Here is a 16822-nt window from a genome sequence, read left to right on the forward strand (position 1 = left end):
AAGGATTACCCCAACCCCTTGTTGGAGAAAGTGAGGATGAAACAAGCCAAGGAGCTTGTAAAAGGAAGGTACGTGACACTAAACTAGAGCTAGTGCTAGAGCAGGTGGTTCAATACAAAGCACTAATCCCACTTGAGGATATCTTCCTAGACCCTATCCCAAAGCCAATCATAGAACTAGTAAAGGGATCTTAGAGATTTCCCAAGGTGTCAGACAGAGCCATAACCATTCTCAAGAGGTCATAGATAGAACAAGTTTCGAAGCCCTCTACCTCTAGAACCAATCCAAGCAAGCCCCACATTGCTAGATACATTGAGGGAGGACTTAGTGGGAGGTGAAAAATGGCCTTCCATGGCTCACCATAGCCAATGCAACATTTTCTCTGAGGCGATCGGTGGAATGAGGACTTTATCTCATCCCCATCACACAGGCACCACCTCCTAGGGAAGGAACAGTGTATGTCCCTTACGCATTTAGCCAGCTCCTTTTGAGGAACATGACCAATTCCATTGGCATCTTGCAAGATGCAAAAATCAAGACTTTTGGACTAGGCTTCTACTACACATTTATGGTGTAGACTTTTAGAGAGGAGATGGTCATACACAATGATCCTCAAAAGGCCTTACATGAGGGAAGCAAGGTTGGTTCATTATTGGGAGACCAATCGCATTTATATACACAAAGAAAACCAACCCTTGAAGATAACCTGTGTGGACAGGGCAGAATTATCCCATGGGTTGAGGCCGCCTCGCAATGATGAGCGTGATACAACATGTCTAAACGTTGCAACAACAGGGTAAAGATGAGAACCAGAACTATGAGCCTTTCCCACACCCGAAGACTCTGAGGATTAGGTCCATTTCTTGGTCACCAATATTTTCTTGGAATTAGTTATGCATATTTTGTATTTACTAATATATGTACTTAACACATGGAGATAGGGAGGACTCCTCCCATGGGTTGAGGAGGCCACCTCGCCAATGATGAGTGTGATACAATTGTCTGAACCGCTTTGGTCAACATGTCTAAATGAGCTTAGGAGGTTGAGGTATAAGAAAGGGGATTTATGTAGTGCAATAGTGTCTATAAATGTGTTTGGGAGGAGTGAAGGAGCTTAGTGGTGGTGGTTAACCACACTGGAATGACATGAAGGGGCACATTCCGAATGAAGGTCGGCGGGTAAGTGTGAGAGGCTGGCTGGCTGGCCAGCAGCCAAAGAGAAACGGTGGTGGGATGCCGCCCAGACACACGACGGGGAAGAAGCGAAGCAGTTGTTGTTGGGCTTTGCAAAATATATATATATATGCCAAAAATGGCGGGGGTGGGGAAAACACCCGTCAGATCGCTCAGCAGCCTTCACCACCGGCGGAATGAGCACGGCGGGACGGTCATCAAGGCGCAGGGCGGAGGGCGGGGACACCCAGCAGCCCTGGCAAGTTATTCACGTTCTGGCGGCTGAGCCTCCTTTCGTCTTCCGGGCTGTGCGACTTGTCAGAGCAAGAATGCTCAGGCAAGATGTACGGACTATAGAACAGATCCTGTTCAAGTATAGTTGTGCTAGATGAGTAGTCCCCCGTCGAGCCCATAAAGGTAACGCTTAAGCTGGCAATCTTGCTATGTGGGTTTTTCACCCCTCTATCTCCGCACCTTATGATGATTAAATTGCGTGTCATAGGCTAGGGCTTCAAATACAACCAATTTCCTCGCGCACCACACCTCCTCCTCCTCCTCCTCTCATATGCAACATTAATGGCGAGCTCGAGCATATCATGACATTGCTATCACTGATGACTGCGTGTGGTGGTGAGATCAAATCACGATGTGTTATAATCTATGTACCATGCTATCGACCATAATATTCTACGGCCTCCATGTGAGCCCTTAGACCCCTTTCAAAGCCTTATGCTTCCCAACATCTACACAATCATCGTTCTAGGTATAGCATGGATCCATGGAGCGTTCGCGCACGACCGTAGTGGGAGGCCCTTCACCGTTTTGTACATGGGCTGTGGTTTATGCTCTTTGGGATATGGGGAGTTATTGTTTGTGCAGTCCACTAGAACGCTCCAATATCATGTGACTTTTACCTCTCATGCACCACCCTTTCTCGTCCTCCACCCACATAGGTAAATCAAGGATGCACTAGGGCCACATAGGTGGTAGGGTTTTTGTAAGCCTTGGGAGGCTTTTCACATTCGCCTTCTTGCAAAATAATCGCAATCCCTCCCTTCCCATTAGGACTCGTTTCTAAAGGCCTCCAGATGTTAGGAAACTTGGGAAAATCACGAGTCCCACCTTGTAAAGATTTTTGGATTACCTACAATGGTAAGTGTCTGCACACCAAGTGCCCGTAATGGATGCATTTTGTTACTCGAGTTGAGGGGCTCTGCATCATTTTGATGAGCTTGGCTTCCACCTAGATTAAGAATGAGACGTTGTTGGTTTTTAAGCCATCTTGTGCTGGGACAATCTTCACACTACTGTGCTCATCATCAGAGACTTCATCGAATTATAGGGAAGTTGGGATTCCATCATGCAAAGGCTGAGAAGAAGAGGGTAGTTCTTGGATTTGCTTCTGAAGCTGCTCTTGCTCTTGCTCTTCTTTAGTCCGTGTGTGCTCTATCTTAGCTTTTCCCTTATCTTGCTTTATACCTGTTTTGGTGTGATTTGTTGATGCAAGATTCTTGAGCGTGATGATGATTTTGTTAACTTTTCTTTCCTCGCTCTAGGAGGGTTGCATCTTTTAATCCCACCTTGTAAAGAGTGAGAAAGACAGCTAGGTTGCACAGGTAAGCCCAGGGATCTATGTTTGCACCTCTCTTAGAACTTGGTGCTACCCAGGGTTTCGCTCAACTGTTGGTTTCTGTTTGAAGAAGAAAACCTGCAGAGGTGGTTGTAGGGTCAGCTAAACATCAGGGTCAGTCACTTGAAGGGTCAAACTAGTCTTTCTGGGTTGAGAGGAAGCTATTTTGAGTCAGGTCTGATAGTCAGAGGTCTGTGAGGGCCAATCACATAGTTTTAATGCTAGAGAGTATTTAACAGAGTTAGAGGGAGTGAGGTGCTGTCAGATTAGGAGTTGCAAGGCTAGATCATGGTTGATTCTTAGGTGTCTAGGGGTTTGTAAAAGTGTTAGAGGAAACAAGAGTGGAGAGTTCTGAGTCAGGTGGGAGTCAGCTGATAGTTAGAAGTGGTGTGGGGTGACAGATTCAGTAGAGTTCTGGACCAAAGGATTTGAGAGAGTTGATGGTCCTGGAAGAAAGTCTGTGATTCTAGAGGACAAGGATTTGATAGAGGTCAGCAAACAGTTAGCTCAATCAAAAAACAGTTAGTAGAGCAGCTGAACTGAGAGAGTTCGGGTCAATTCAGGTCAGCAGAAGGTCAAAGGAGTTAGCTGAGGAGTTAAAGATCAGACTTGTTCAGAGTTAGATCTGACCTAGGAGGACATTTAGGTGAGACAACTGATTTAGATTGAGAAAGTTCAGGCGGTTGACTGAATGAGCAGAGGCTCAAGGGATAACTGTAGGGTTGCTAGATGTCCCGTGCTGTATGTTTTCAGTGATTTAGATGCTATAAAGGAAGATATTGTTTGCTCTTCCCAACGCCCTTTTTGGCACCCTTATTTGGCTTCTTCCTTAGGAGTATCCTTGGGCTATTAGTGATATTTACATGGTCACCCATCCTTGTGTGGTTGGATCACTATATGGCTTTCTATTTCTTCTCTGCTTAGGGATCCACATCAGCTTGTCATCAATTTTTGTCGGCATTTTAGGGATACTCTCCTTTGGAATCCACACCTGTTTAGGGTTTTTTTTCTTGGGCTTTAGCTATTTGGTTGGCTCATAATTAGGTTTCCTTGGTGTCTTCGATACCCACATTTGCTTCATCCTGGTTCATTGGGACTTTTTGAGAAACCGAGGTAGCAGGATTGGACGTATTGGTTGCTAGCATTTGGTTTCTTTTATGGTGCCTCCTTGATTTTTAAAGAAGATTTCATCCTTTGGTTGGGATTTTAACTCCTTTACTTTTGGTTTTAAGGATGTGATGGGGGTTGATTAGAGGCTTTGAGTTTATGAATAATTGCGCTTACCCGCTGAATGGGACCTACTTGTAGTAATGTTAGTAACTTTTGTATATCAGTAGAGATCTCTATCCCAACTCTTTTGTGCTAACTTGATTGTGGTTGTCCTCATGGTCCAATCAATGTTGCAGTCATGTTTAACAATCCATCCCCTTCCAAGGATGATCTCTTTAAGTATTATACATAAAAACTACCTTCCACCAATGGGATAAAAGTTGATGTGCAACTTAATCTTTCACATCCCTTTACATTCATTATAAAAACTTGAGACTATTTGTACCAAAGCTTTGGTCGGATCAAGGGCAGGTTTCCCATATGAGACCCAAGTCTCATATAACTAAGTTTTTTCCTGCTCCTATATCCAACAAAGCAAGTTTGGCTATGTTTTTTTTGTTCACGAGGAAATCTAAGCACCTCACCAACATGCCAACGTGCTACTCCTTTGCAAGGCTCATATAAGGAGAGACTTTCTCATGAATTTAAGGATCACCAACCCAAGCAAATCATCGAAGAGCTTAGTGTTTAGGGACATGGATAAGGTTGGCTTTTGCAATAAGAAAAATCAGCCACATCTGCTATAATCCATGGAAAATTGGCATCACTAAATGCATTCTTTATCTCCAAAAACTCTAAATATCCTTCTAAATAATTTCTAAATTAATCTAGGGTATTTTCTTTCACCTAAAGTTTTTTTCTCTCTCTCTAACCCTAATCCCTTTTTCTCTCTCTAGGCTTTCCCTAAAATAATTGGAAAGCATCCTATTCTGGATGATTATTCCTTTGATGGCATCAATGGCCCTCCCCTTTATGAGAACACCCCTCTCTAACTGGATAGATCAAGGATCTACGACAACTTGTGGATGGATCGAGGATGGATAACAACTCATGGACGGACGAGGGATCATGGACGAACAGTGGCATGATGGATTGTAAACCATTCGATAACTTCATCCAAGATCGAGCTGTGAGGCTTGCATGCATGGGGTATTGTTGCACTCCTGTTAAGAATGTACATACCTGTGTTAACTGCCTTAGTCCAAAAGGATTTAAGTAGATTCCTATTATTAAGCATACTCCTTTCCATCTCAACATTAGCACAATTCTTGTGCTATGCAACACCATTTTGCTGCAAAGTGTGAGAGGTAGTGAGTTTTCCCTTTAGGTATCACCGTCTACCCATAAAGATGTTCTAGATGATTGTGTAGCAGTTTCCCCACCTCCAACGCCCATCCGGGCTCATCTTGCCCCCCCCCCCACCCAATGTCTAGACAATTGCGATCAATCATGAAGATCTCAACGATGCACGACTATTGTTTCGTGTACCTTTTTCACATAAATACTAAAACAACCTCACGGGTTTGACCTCTTCCTCCTCATGATTGTTATGCATTTCAGCCATGTGGATAGGTATAATACCTTTCCTTTGCTTTTCTTTTTTTGCCCCAGCTTTAGCTTCCCATTGGGATCGTCTCTTCATCTTAGTCTCATGTTTTCTCTTTTTTTTGAGCCTTTGTGAATGGCTTAAATTTATTCATAAGACAGTGGCCCATAGTATTTTCTAAGTTTGCTCCCATTGAGGAATCCTTCCATTTGTACTCCATCAAGAATTTCTAGATGTGATGTCCCTCTAGTTGTGAGTTTGTAGATTCTGAAAGGACCCATCCCTCTCAACTTTAAATTCCTTTTATTTTTGTTCAGGTTATAAAGTAGAACTAGGTCCCCTTCCTTGAACCTCTTGGTTTTGATATTGGCATCTTTTCCTTCTCTTTTTCTCGGCATCCATGCCCACCACACTGAGTATAACCTTGCTTCATTAAGTTTCTGGATCTCTATGAGTCGTTTAGACAACTCACTGTCCGCTCATTCCATTTGCTATTCTACCCTCCTCAAGGTTGGGATCATGAATTCAATCGAGAGTATGGCATCAAGTCCAAAAGTCCAAAGACTAGGTTATATGATGTAGTCCCAATTGAGGTTTTATAGGCAATTTTGCAAGACCATAAAGTGGATGAGAGCTTATTCTCCCAATTCATCCTTGATGCCTCAACTGTCTTTGTAAACACAGTGCATAGGAGCTTCTTTGTAAGGACAATGCATAGGACCTTGTTTATTCTTTCAACATAGGGCCTTGCTTATGCTTTCATTCCATTTGCTATGTTACCTTCCTTGAGGTTGGGATCATGCATTCAATCGAGAGTACGGCATCAAGTCCGAAAGTCCAAAGACTAGGTTATACGATGTAGTCCCAATTGAGGTTTTATAGGCAGTTTTGCAAGCTTATAAAGTGGATGAGAGCTTATTCTCACAATTCATCCTTGATGCCTCAACTGTCTTTGTAAACATAGTGCACAATGCATAGGACCTTGTTTATGCTATCTAGTTTTTTGTGGATAGTACACAGAAGACTTGTGGTTACTACCATCATGGAATGAAGGGATGTAATGCATGAAAAATATGAGTAATCACCATGTAAACATGATGCCTAAGTGTGTTTGGTCTGTCACCAAGAGAATGGAAATAGCCTTCCACAAGCCAAGAGAGAAGCCATGAGCTCCAAGAAACATAAGTTTCCATTTCTAAAAATGATCATCAAAAGTTACAACCATGGTCCAAGTCCCCTCTTTTATACATGGACTTGTCCCATTATTAACCCTATTGAATAAAGTTCCTACTTTATTACAAACCATCTCTTCCCAAAGATTTTGTCCTCAAAATCAATAACATGTACAATCTCAAAGTATGAGACTCTAATGTAATCAATGGGAAGTGGTTAAGAGTTCTCAAGTACATCCAAAGCACATATACAATGAAAATCCGGATGTATACAAGTCCACAAAGCTTCAAGCCCAAAGTGTATGAGTGGGACTGTTATGACAGCCCTTCTAGTCAATGAAGACCCTTGAAAATCCTTCATTTAGACTCCATATATTGGGCTGAAAATGATATGTACACTCAGCCATATGTAGCCCACATCATAATCTTTCATTAGGATACGCCATGAAGCTTGTTGGAGTAGAAAAATAGGCCCAATAGTAGACCTTCCCAAAGCTGTCCAGAAATTACAGCATGTATACTTCTTAAGAAGAGTTGCCATTTCCTCATCTATGTGCTGTCCACTGCCTTCCATCCCCTCTTGGGTAACATGTAACACATAGATAGTGCCAAAAGCCTTAATCTCTTTCTTGAGTCGCCTTGGAGTGATCAAAGAGAGCTTCTTAGGTGCATTTGCAGCAAGTACCACTTGTTGCCCATGATGTAGAAAGCTCATGAAACCTTGTTGAAGGTTCATGTGAATGTCACCAAGTGAAGCCAACCAATCACACCCCATGATAATGTCGATGGGACCCATATCCAAAACCACCAAATCACCTTCCCAAGTGTATGAAGAGGATAAAACCACTTTTGTAGAAGGGCAAACCAAGCTAGTCTTCTCACTTTCCCCATTTGCCACTTGCACTTGGAACGTTGTAGGTGTCTTCTTTGTGTTGAGTTTGAGAGAGTTGATGGATTTAGAGTTGATGAAGCTATGAGTGCTCCCGGAATCCACAAGAATATGTGCAACCCTCCCATTGATGGTCCCCACCAACCTTAGTGTGCTTGGGTTCTTGCAACCCGCCAACAACTCTTGTGAGATAGAGCATATGCAAGCTGAAATTTCTGCATTGGTAGGCATGTCTCCGTCCACAAGGCTTTCCTTAACTCCACCTCCCGGATCAAACGGAAACTCACCATCCTCCGTGATGAAAGAATGGTCTTCAAGTGACTCCTCATGTGCTTCTTCATTGCAATCCTCCCATTCCTCAATGTCATGAGAGTCATCCTTGTTCTCTTCCTCATCCATGAGGATCATAGTGGCCACAATCTTCTTTGATTTGCACACATGCCCGGGTGACCACCTCTCTTTGCACTTGAAACATAGCCCTTTGCTTCTCAACTCCTCAATCTTTGGATCATCCATTCTTTGAGTCTTCTTGAAGGGTTGAAAGGGCTTCTTCTTCATGAAGTCACTACTCTTTTTGGCATCAAATTGATGTATCCCATTCTTTGGCTGTCCACCCCCAAATGATGTAAGAGTTCTTGGATTAGAGGATGGTAATGTAGAGGTAGGACCTTTCCCAAAATTGTAAGAAGTAGTGGTTGGTTTGAGTGTGTCTTTGTTGAAGGTCATGGGCTGAGACCTCTTGTACTTTGGCTCATAGAGTTCGGCTAACCTCATAGCTTCTTTGAGAGAGCTAGGCCTTTGAGCCGACACATCCGCCTTGATGAAGTGTTCAAGCCCATGCACAAACTTTTTCATCTTCATGTCTTCACTCAAGTCTTCCACGTACATTGAAAGCTTCAAAAATCTCTTGATGTAACCTCTCACCATCATCCCCTTTTGAGAAAGCTCATACCATTCTTCATGGTATCGGTCGAGCACTAAGGTGAAATGAAGGCCAAGTTCATCTCCCGCTTCAATCCTTCCCAAGTTGATGGCGTGTTCCCTTGTTTGACCAAGTGCCTCCACCATTGATGAGCATAATCTTCAAGATGTAAGGAGGAAAATTGTACCATATCACGCTCACTTTTTGGGTAAAGTTGGAAATAGGTGTCAAGCTTGGTAGCCCACTCCTCCAACTCTTGCGGAGATGACCCGTCACCTTTGAACTTTGATAGTGAGATTTTGTCTTTGACATCCTTGGAAGATATGTGGGATGGGTTATCATGTTGGGTAGAGGGCTTGAATCTTTGCATCTTCGAGTATGACTCCATAAATTGTGCAAAGTCTGTAATCCCTCTTGATGATATTCGACAATTCCATCCACTTCTCGTGAGCATCCCTTTGTCTTTGGGCAAAGGACATTTGATTCCAATCGAGTGCAATCTCCTCATCATTCACAAACACCTCATCCTCTTCCCTTGAATGCATTGCCCTAGAAGAGGTAGGACCCTTTGATACATTGAGGTGAGACAAACCCGAATGAAAAGAAGGAGGAAACATGTCCTTGACAAGAGGTCTCCGTGCATCCGCCATGAATCCCCGAGTGGATGCTCCCAATGGATCCTCTTGTACGGCCTTCATGGAATTCTCATTCAAAATGCCCTTGCCTTTTCTTTGCTCATAGTCACCATAATTCCCATGCTTTTCTTGTGCTTGAGACTTCCCAAACTTGTCCTCCATCACACCAATCCGTGAGGATAATGTTTCAAAATGAGAATCAAGCTTGGAGTCTAAGGTCTCCAACCATTGTACAAGCATTTGCATGAGGGTGTCATGGTTAACCGTCGCTTGTGTCCCTTGAGAAATTTGATTATGTACATTGCCCCCATTGTCTTCATTGATGAATGCATCCCTTGCATCCATATTACCTTCCATGTCCTCATCACCAATGATCATTTCTTGCACAACATCCCCACCCTTGCGAGGTCTTCCCTTCGGCATAGTGAAGAAATGCAAGATGTTGGTAGAATGCCCAAATGATGTTGGAATTGGACAAAAGAAGGTTCTATGGGTAGGTAATGGTGTCTACTATCCTCCCAAATGAACACAGTAAGAATTAGGTGTGGGCAAGTACTCTCTGTTTTAGGGTTTGTGCGGGACAGCTGAAAGTAGTAATTTGGCTCTAAAATGCAAAATATATGTCGGAATTAGGATTTTGACGGCTCTATAGAAAGCTAACGGAAGATAGAACCTACCCCTAAAAGCATTTTGATTCAGTCAAAGTGGAAGTATATTCTGTTTGACTTTGACCAGAAAGTCAATATGACTACTTTGACCGAGATTGTGATATCCGATTAAGGGGTTCTATGGCTCATTTGAAAACTCTCAAGGAGTAGAATAGAGTCGTGTAATCACTCGGACCTAATCCCAAAAACCCTAGGACTGAATTAGGGTTTTGTAAAATCCCAGAAATTTTCAAAATTCGGTCCCAAAGCTCAATCCGGCTACAAATGATTGGTGTTTCTCCCCTTGGTAGTTGTGAATAACTCTTCAAGTGTATCCATGGGGTAAATCTCCAATCAATAAGCTTGTTTGGCTCCCTTGTTGGAAAAATTCCGCCAGAGTCTCCTTTGTAATTGGAACCAAATCTCAAATGAAAATGCAACTTCTCAAATCACAATGCAATACTCTTTGTATCCCACAATGTCATGAAAGATCATATGCACTCTTTGTCCATCAAAGCATTTGCAATATCCACACAATATGACGGAAAAAGGGGCCCCATTGCCCAAATGCATCCACAAAGTCGATGGTGAGGATTGTTGAGGACGCGCGTTGAAGCTTGCCGATCTCCCGGCCAAGCTCTTCTCACCCCTTCACCGAGTTTTCCTCCAAGGTGAAGGTTGAGGCCATTTCTTCACACCGGTGTACCTAATCCCCCTTTGTACCGCTTTTCCAAGGCAATCACGGCACAAAGAGTTCAAGCCATTCTCCCCTTGGCCTCTCCAACCAATGCCAAGGTACCCTCACACATTGCTAGATTCTATAGAAACTTGAAGTGGTAGCAATGGTGAGTGTAGGTACAAAATGATGTGGATAATATCAAATGATAGAACAAGTTTGTTGGCTTACAAGTATTGAGCATGACTCATGCCCTTTTACAATTTAGAACTCATCAATAAAGCATGGACTCATGCCTCAATCCATCATCCAAAAGCTCCAACACAAACCAACAATTCACAATGCCCTCACCATGGCATTTGCATAAGCATTTGTTAACCACAATCAAGGCATTTGCAATTGCATTCCAACAATCCCTTTCACATCATATTGACAAATGCATGCTTCCAAATGCTCTCTTATGCCCATGTGTAAAACATAGCATTGGCATGGCTATGTATAGCATCCATAGTGTCCATATGGCATCAAGATGAGCATGAGGGACTCCAAAAACATTGCATAAGCTTGCTATTCCATCAATGGCATGCCAATTGAGACATAATGAAGAAAATCCCCCAAAATGTGATCTATGAATTGGCCAAGCTCATGTGGAATCAATTCCTTTCACCATTGCCATCAATAATGCATGGAGAAGCAATATTGGCATGTGAATGGTCAAGCTTTAATGGTTAATTTCTGAAAATTAGGGGAGTTTGAATGTGTCCAACCCTAATCCATTCCCAAGCTCCACCAAATGCTTCAAACTTGCAAGAAATTGATCAAACCACTCACCAATGTCATCCGGAAAGCTTCAATGGTAGAAAATGTTGAAGAAGCCTCTTGTTGAAGAAAAACGTAGCCTCTCTTTGCTCTGAAATTTGCAGCCAAAGAACACCTCCCATGTGCTTGAACATAGCTTGAAAATGTGCTCCAAACAATGGCTAAGAACCCTCTTGAATGGCTTCCATCTCATGAGGTAGTAGAGCTAGGCTTCACCTAGCTCTCCCTCCCCACATTTCAGCGCAAATTTCAGGCGTGAGCATGCTGCAGCCCGCCGTTTTTCGCTTCTTTGCCTCCTTCATGAGATGACTAGACTACCAATGATGCCTATGAAGTGTGTACAAGCTTAGCAATGAAAGATATGGTTCAATGTGGCAAGGTATACTAGGGTTTCTCACAACCATGGAAGAATGAACAAAAGCTCTCCAATCTTGAGAAAAAAATTTGCAAGAAGAGGCTCAAATGAAAGATCTCAGTGAGCTCTACAAAAACCCTAAGGTTTGGCATCAAAACGGGTAAAGGAAGAGCATCCCATGGCTATGGAAAGCTTGAGGAAGAAGAAGATGATTACTAAACGTGATTAACAGAAAAGTTAATTGCAATTAGTCACTTGCCCTAAGTTTTGGCCCGACTGTCCCAAATTTTTGGTCCAGAGGCCCAAAATTTGGTCCAAAATTGGCAAAATTGGCCAAAATCACTCAAAATTCAAGCAATTTCCATGAAATGCTCACCATCTCCATGAGATTAAGCAAGATTAGAGAAGATTTGTCAAGAATCACTCAAGGATTACAAGAAAATGAGAAAAAAAATTTAAAAGAAACTCAAATTTTCAAGCAAATTTTCCCAACAACCCATGCATGCCCATGATCAAAATCAAGAGCTCTGATACCAATTGGAATGAAGGGATGTAATGCATGAAAAATATGAGTAATCACCATGTAAACATGATGCCTAAGTGTGTTTAGTCTCTCACCAGGAGAATGGAAATAGCCTTCCACAAGCCAAGAGAGAAGCCATGAGCTCCAAGAAACATAAGTTTCCATTTCTAAAAATGATCATCAAAAGTTACAACCATGGTCCAAGTCCCCTATTTTATACATGGACTTGTCCCATTATTAACCCTATTGAATAAAGTTCCTACTTTATTACACATCAATCCTTCTAAGAGAAAATCCACCATGTCACTTAAGAAATTGGAAAGTAACTCAACTCTGTAGAACCAAATTGGAACGTATACAAATATTCGTTATAGAAAACTTAGCGCATTGATACAAATTCTAATTCACGTGATTTGTACGAGACTTATGCATTCTTATGAATGAAAATGGCTTGATCAAGATAATGCTAATTTGTTTTTTGTTAATTAGGAAAATGATGGATGACCCCGACATCTATTCTTGCTCTGAGTCTATAAGATTTCACTCTATGCTGAGAGTTGATGTGTGTTGCATGTGGTTAATAACCAAGTTTTTGTATGAGAAAGTGGTTGTAAGATTCAAATCTCCACATGCAAGAGCACAGGGTGTAAGGTAAGAGATATATGTTCCTCCACATGCAAGAGCACAGGGTGTACAAACAGGGTGTACAAAGTGATCTACAGGTTTTGAGAAGATCACAAACGATTAGGTATCTAGTGGAGAGATTGACATATAATGGGTATGCAATGCATTATGCATACATGACATCAATGATAAAGCATGTGGAACCATCATGTTTTGGAGAATCTATTGGAAAGCATGTATGGGAAAAAGCAATGGACAAAGAAATGGATACCTTAGTATACAATGATACATGGGACTCGATTGCATTACCAAGTGGAAATAATGTCATTAGTTGCAAAAGGGTGTATAAAGTGAGATGTAAGGCAAATGGATTAATAGAAAGGCATAAAGCAAGGCTGGTCACACAAAGGGATATGCATAGACACATGGCTTGGATTATGATACCGTGTGGCTAAGATGGGAACAATGAAATCTGTGATTGCATTGGTTGTGTCAAATGGTTGGAAAATGTGTTAAATGGATGTAAAGAATGCATTTCTAAATGGTGAATTGCAAGAATAAGTGTTCATGAAGCAGCCAGAAGGCTATGTGCATCCCAAATACCCTACACATGTATGTAAGTTGAAGAAGGTCTTGTACGGATTGAAGCAAGCACCACGTGCTTGGATAGACAAGATAAGCAGGTATCTCATTAGCATTGGTGTTCATGTGGGAACTTTAGATTCATCACTATATGCAAAGAAGACAACACAAGGTATTGTGGTGATTGTCATCTATATAGATGACTTGATCGTGTAGGTGATTCAAGAAAGGATATTGCTGATGTGAAAGCTTCATTATGTGGTGAATTTGATATGAGATACTTGGGAGAATTGAGATACTTTCTTGGCATTGAAGTGGTTAAAAAAAAGGCATTTGGTTAGTTCGAAGACAATATGCAATGAACATGCTGGCAAAGTATGGAGTGAGAGGTTGTAAGCTAATAAGCACCGTCCTGCTTTGGCACCAAATAGGAGTGTCGATAAAAGAAAACCTTTTCCTTAAGAAGTTCTGCACTTGTTTTACACAAGAAAGCATTGCCTGACCAATGTCTGCATGCAATGCTTGAAATGTTCCGGTGTAAGGCTTTCCAATGGCTGCTCCTCTACCATGTTTGAAGGAAAAATATCTGCAAACAAGAAATAAGTTGACTTAGATTGAAACATCTCTGTCAAAAAATCTCACATGCCCCTTTCTACCTACTACGATACTTACAATTGTCTGGAAATCAAGTTTGTTGGTGAAGATGGATATCTCGTGCTGTGTAAACATGTTGTACCGTGGCCACTAGTTTTCCATTGCTTGCCTTATTGAAGCCTTGTAAACAACCTTTCCAATGGTGCTCTAGTACATTTTCGCCGTCGAACTTGGTGAGGCCCGATTGCAGCACAACAGGCTGTAGATAAACCCAAGCGCTCTAACGAAATGCCTCTCCCACCAAAGCACCATCATCGTCCTTCTTGTTGTGCAAGGATATCTCCTCAATCTCGTTTTTTGGTCTTCTTGGTGCGGCCATATCTTCTTGGAAGGTGGAGTAGAAAGGTTATGTTTAGAGTAAAAAGGAAAGAGATGTGCAGACTAGGGTTTTACGGGAGCCTTGAAGATGAAAGAGATGGAGCTCCGAGAAGGGAGGGAGATTAAGATGGAGGAGAAAGATTAGGGTTTCGGGCTTTGATGGTTTCATTAGGGTTGGGCAAATGAGATAGAGATGGAAGAGAAAGAGAGGAAGAGTTTAATTTGGACGTTCAAGAGGGAAAGCGGACTTGAAAATGAAATTTTTGATTACAATGAACTTTGAGATGGGTTTTTGGGGGGAAATGTGAGTTTTGGGGGGATCTCGAAAATTTGAAGGATTTTTTGAGCCACGAAAAATGGTGGGACCGTACCTACCCTAAACCCCCTACCTTTTTAAAGGGACAAGTGTAATTATTAGTACTGAAAGCCTAGTCCCCCTCCCTATAGCCTAGTCTCCCTCCCTATATTCAAAGGAGACCAAATGTGCACAATCCTCTATTCCTATTGGTCCGTTGCTAATTACTTTCATTAGTAAAAGGCCCAAAATATGTTCAAATGCCCCCTAATGACCGAAAATATTAACAGCACGGAGGGAGGGAGGCAAGATGGGAGATGAGGTGAGAGAGAGAGAGAGAGAGAGAGAGAGAGAGAGAGAGATGATGATGATGTGACCGAGGGGAGAGAGAAAGATGAGACGAGAGAGGGAGAGAGAGAGAGAGAGAGGATGGAGAGAGATAGAGAGAGAGGGTAGAGAAAGAGATGGGAGGAGAGAGATTAAAAGTGATTCGGATGAGAACTCAGAGGTCACCTCCCTCAAACGCCACTCTTCCCAAGCGGAAAAGAAACCCATAAACTATGAAAACTCAGAGGTCATCTCCCTGAAACCCACTCTTTCCAAGCAGAAAAAAAACCCGCGAACGCTCCATGGATCCATGCTATACCTAGAACGATGATTGTGTAGATGTTGGGAAGCATAAGGCTTTGAAAGGGGTCTAAGGGCTCACATGGAGGCCGTAGAATATTATGGTCGATAGCATGGTACATAGATTATAACACATCGTGATTTGATCTCACCACCACACGCAGTCATCAGTGATAGCAATGTCATGATATGCTCGAGCTCGCCATTAATGTTGCATATGAGAGGAGGAGGAGGAGGTGTGGTGCGCGAGGAAATTGGTTGTATTTGAAGCCCTAGCCTATGATACGCAATTTAATCATCATAAGGTGCGGAGATAGAGGGGTGAAAAACCCACATAGCAAGATTGCCAGCTTAAGCGTTACCTTTATGGGCTCGAAGGGGGACTACTCATCTAGCACGACTATACTTGAACAGGATCTGTTCTATAGTTCGTACATCTTGCGTGAGCATTCCTACTCTGACAAGTCCAACAGCCCGGAAGACGAAAGGAGGCTCAGCCACCAGAGCTGAGCCTCCCTATCTCCATGTGTTAAGTACAGATATTAGTAAATACAAAATATGCATAACTAATTCCAAGAAAATATTGGTGACCAAGAAACGGACCTAATCCTCAGAGTCTTCGGGTGTGGGAAAGGCTCATAGTTCTGGTTCTCATCTTTACCCTATTGTTGCAACGTTTAGACATGTTGTATCACACTCATCATTGTGAGGCGGCCTCAACCCATGGGATAATTCTGCCCTGTCCACACAGGTTATCTTCAAGGGTTGGTTTTCTTTGTGTATATAAATGCGATTGGTCTCCCAATAATGAACCAACCTTGCTTCCCTCATGTAAGGCCTTTTGAGGATCATTGTGTATGACCATCTCCTCTCTAAAAGTCTACACCATAAATGTGTAGTGGAAGCCTAGTCCAAAAGTCTTGATTTTTGCATCTTGCAAGATGCCAATGGAATTGGTCATGTTCCTCAAAAGGAGCTGGCTAAATGCGTAAGGGACATACACTGTTCCTTCCCTAGGAGGTGGTGCCTGTGTGATGGGGATGAGATAAAGTCCTCATTCCACCGATCGCCTCAGAGAAAATGTTGCATTGGCTATGGTGAGCCATGGAAGGCCATTTTTCACCTCCCACTAAGTCCTCCCTCAATGTATCTAGCAATGTGGGGCTTGCTTGGATTGGTTCTAGAGGTAGAGGGCTTCGAAACTTGTTCTATCTATGACCTCTTGAGAATGGTTATGGCTCTGTCTGACACTTTGGGAAAACTCTAAGATCCCTTTACTAGTTCTATGATTGGCTTTGGGATAGGGTCTAGGAAGATATCCTCAAGTGGGATTAGTGCTTTGTATTGAACCACCTGCTCTAGCACTAGCTCTAGTTTAGTGTCACGTACCTTCCTTTTACAAGCTCCTTGGCTTGTTTCATCCTCACTTTCTCCAACAAGGGGTTAGGGTAATCCTTGAGTTCCATTAGAAGGTTTTCATAGTTTATGGGTTTTTTTTCTGCTTGGAAAGAGTGGGTTTCAGGGAGATGACCTCTGAGTTTTCATAGTTTATGGGTTTCTTTTCCGCTTGGGAAGAGTGGCGTTTGAGGGAGGTGACCTCTGAGTTCTCATCCGAATCACTTTTA

The 16822-nt window shown here is 42.4% G+C and overlaps 1 non-coding gene across 1 annotated transcript; it reads right to left on the minus strand.

Moving 5' to 3' along the window:
• Positions 1-1331: 1331 nt before the first annotated feature.
• On the minus strand, positions 1332-1556 carry LOC147612530 (small nucleolar RNA U3). The gene has a single exon (XR_015263581.1). It is a non-coding gene; the product is annotated as a small nucleolar RNA U3 (small nucleolar RNA).
• Positions 1557-16822: the final 15266 nt, after the last annotated feature.

Source organism: Cibotium barometz, chromosome 45 (genome assembly GCF_041138505.1).
Source record: "Cibotium barometz isolate CiBa-2024 chromosome 45, ASM4113850v1, whole genome shotgun sequence".
NCBI lineage: Eukaryota > Viridiplantae > Streptophyta > Polypodiopsida > Cyatheales > Cibotiaceae > Cibotium > Cibotium barometz.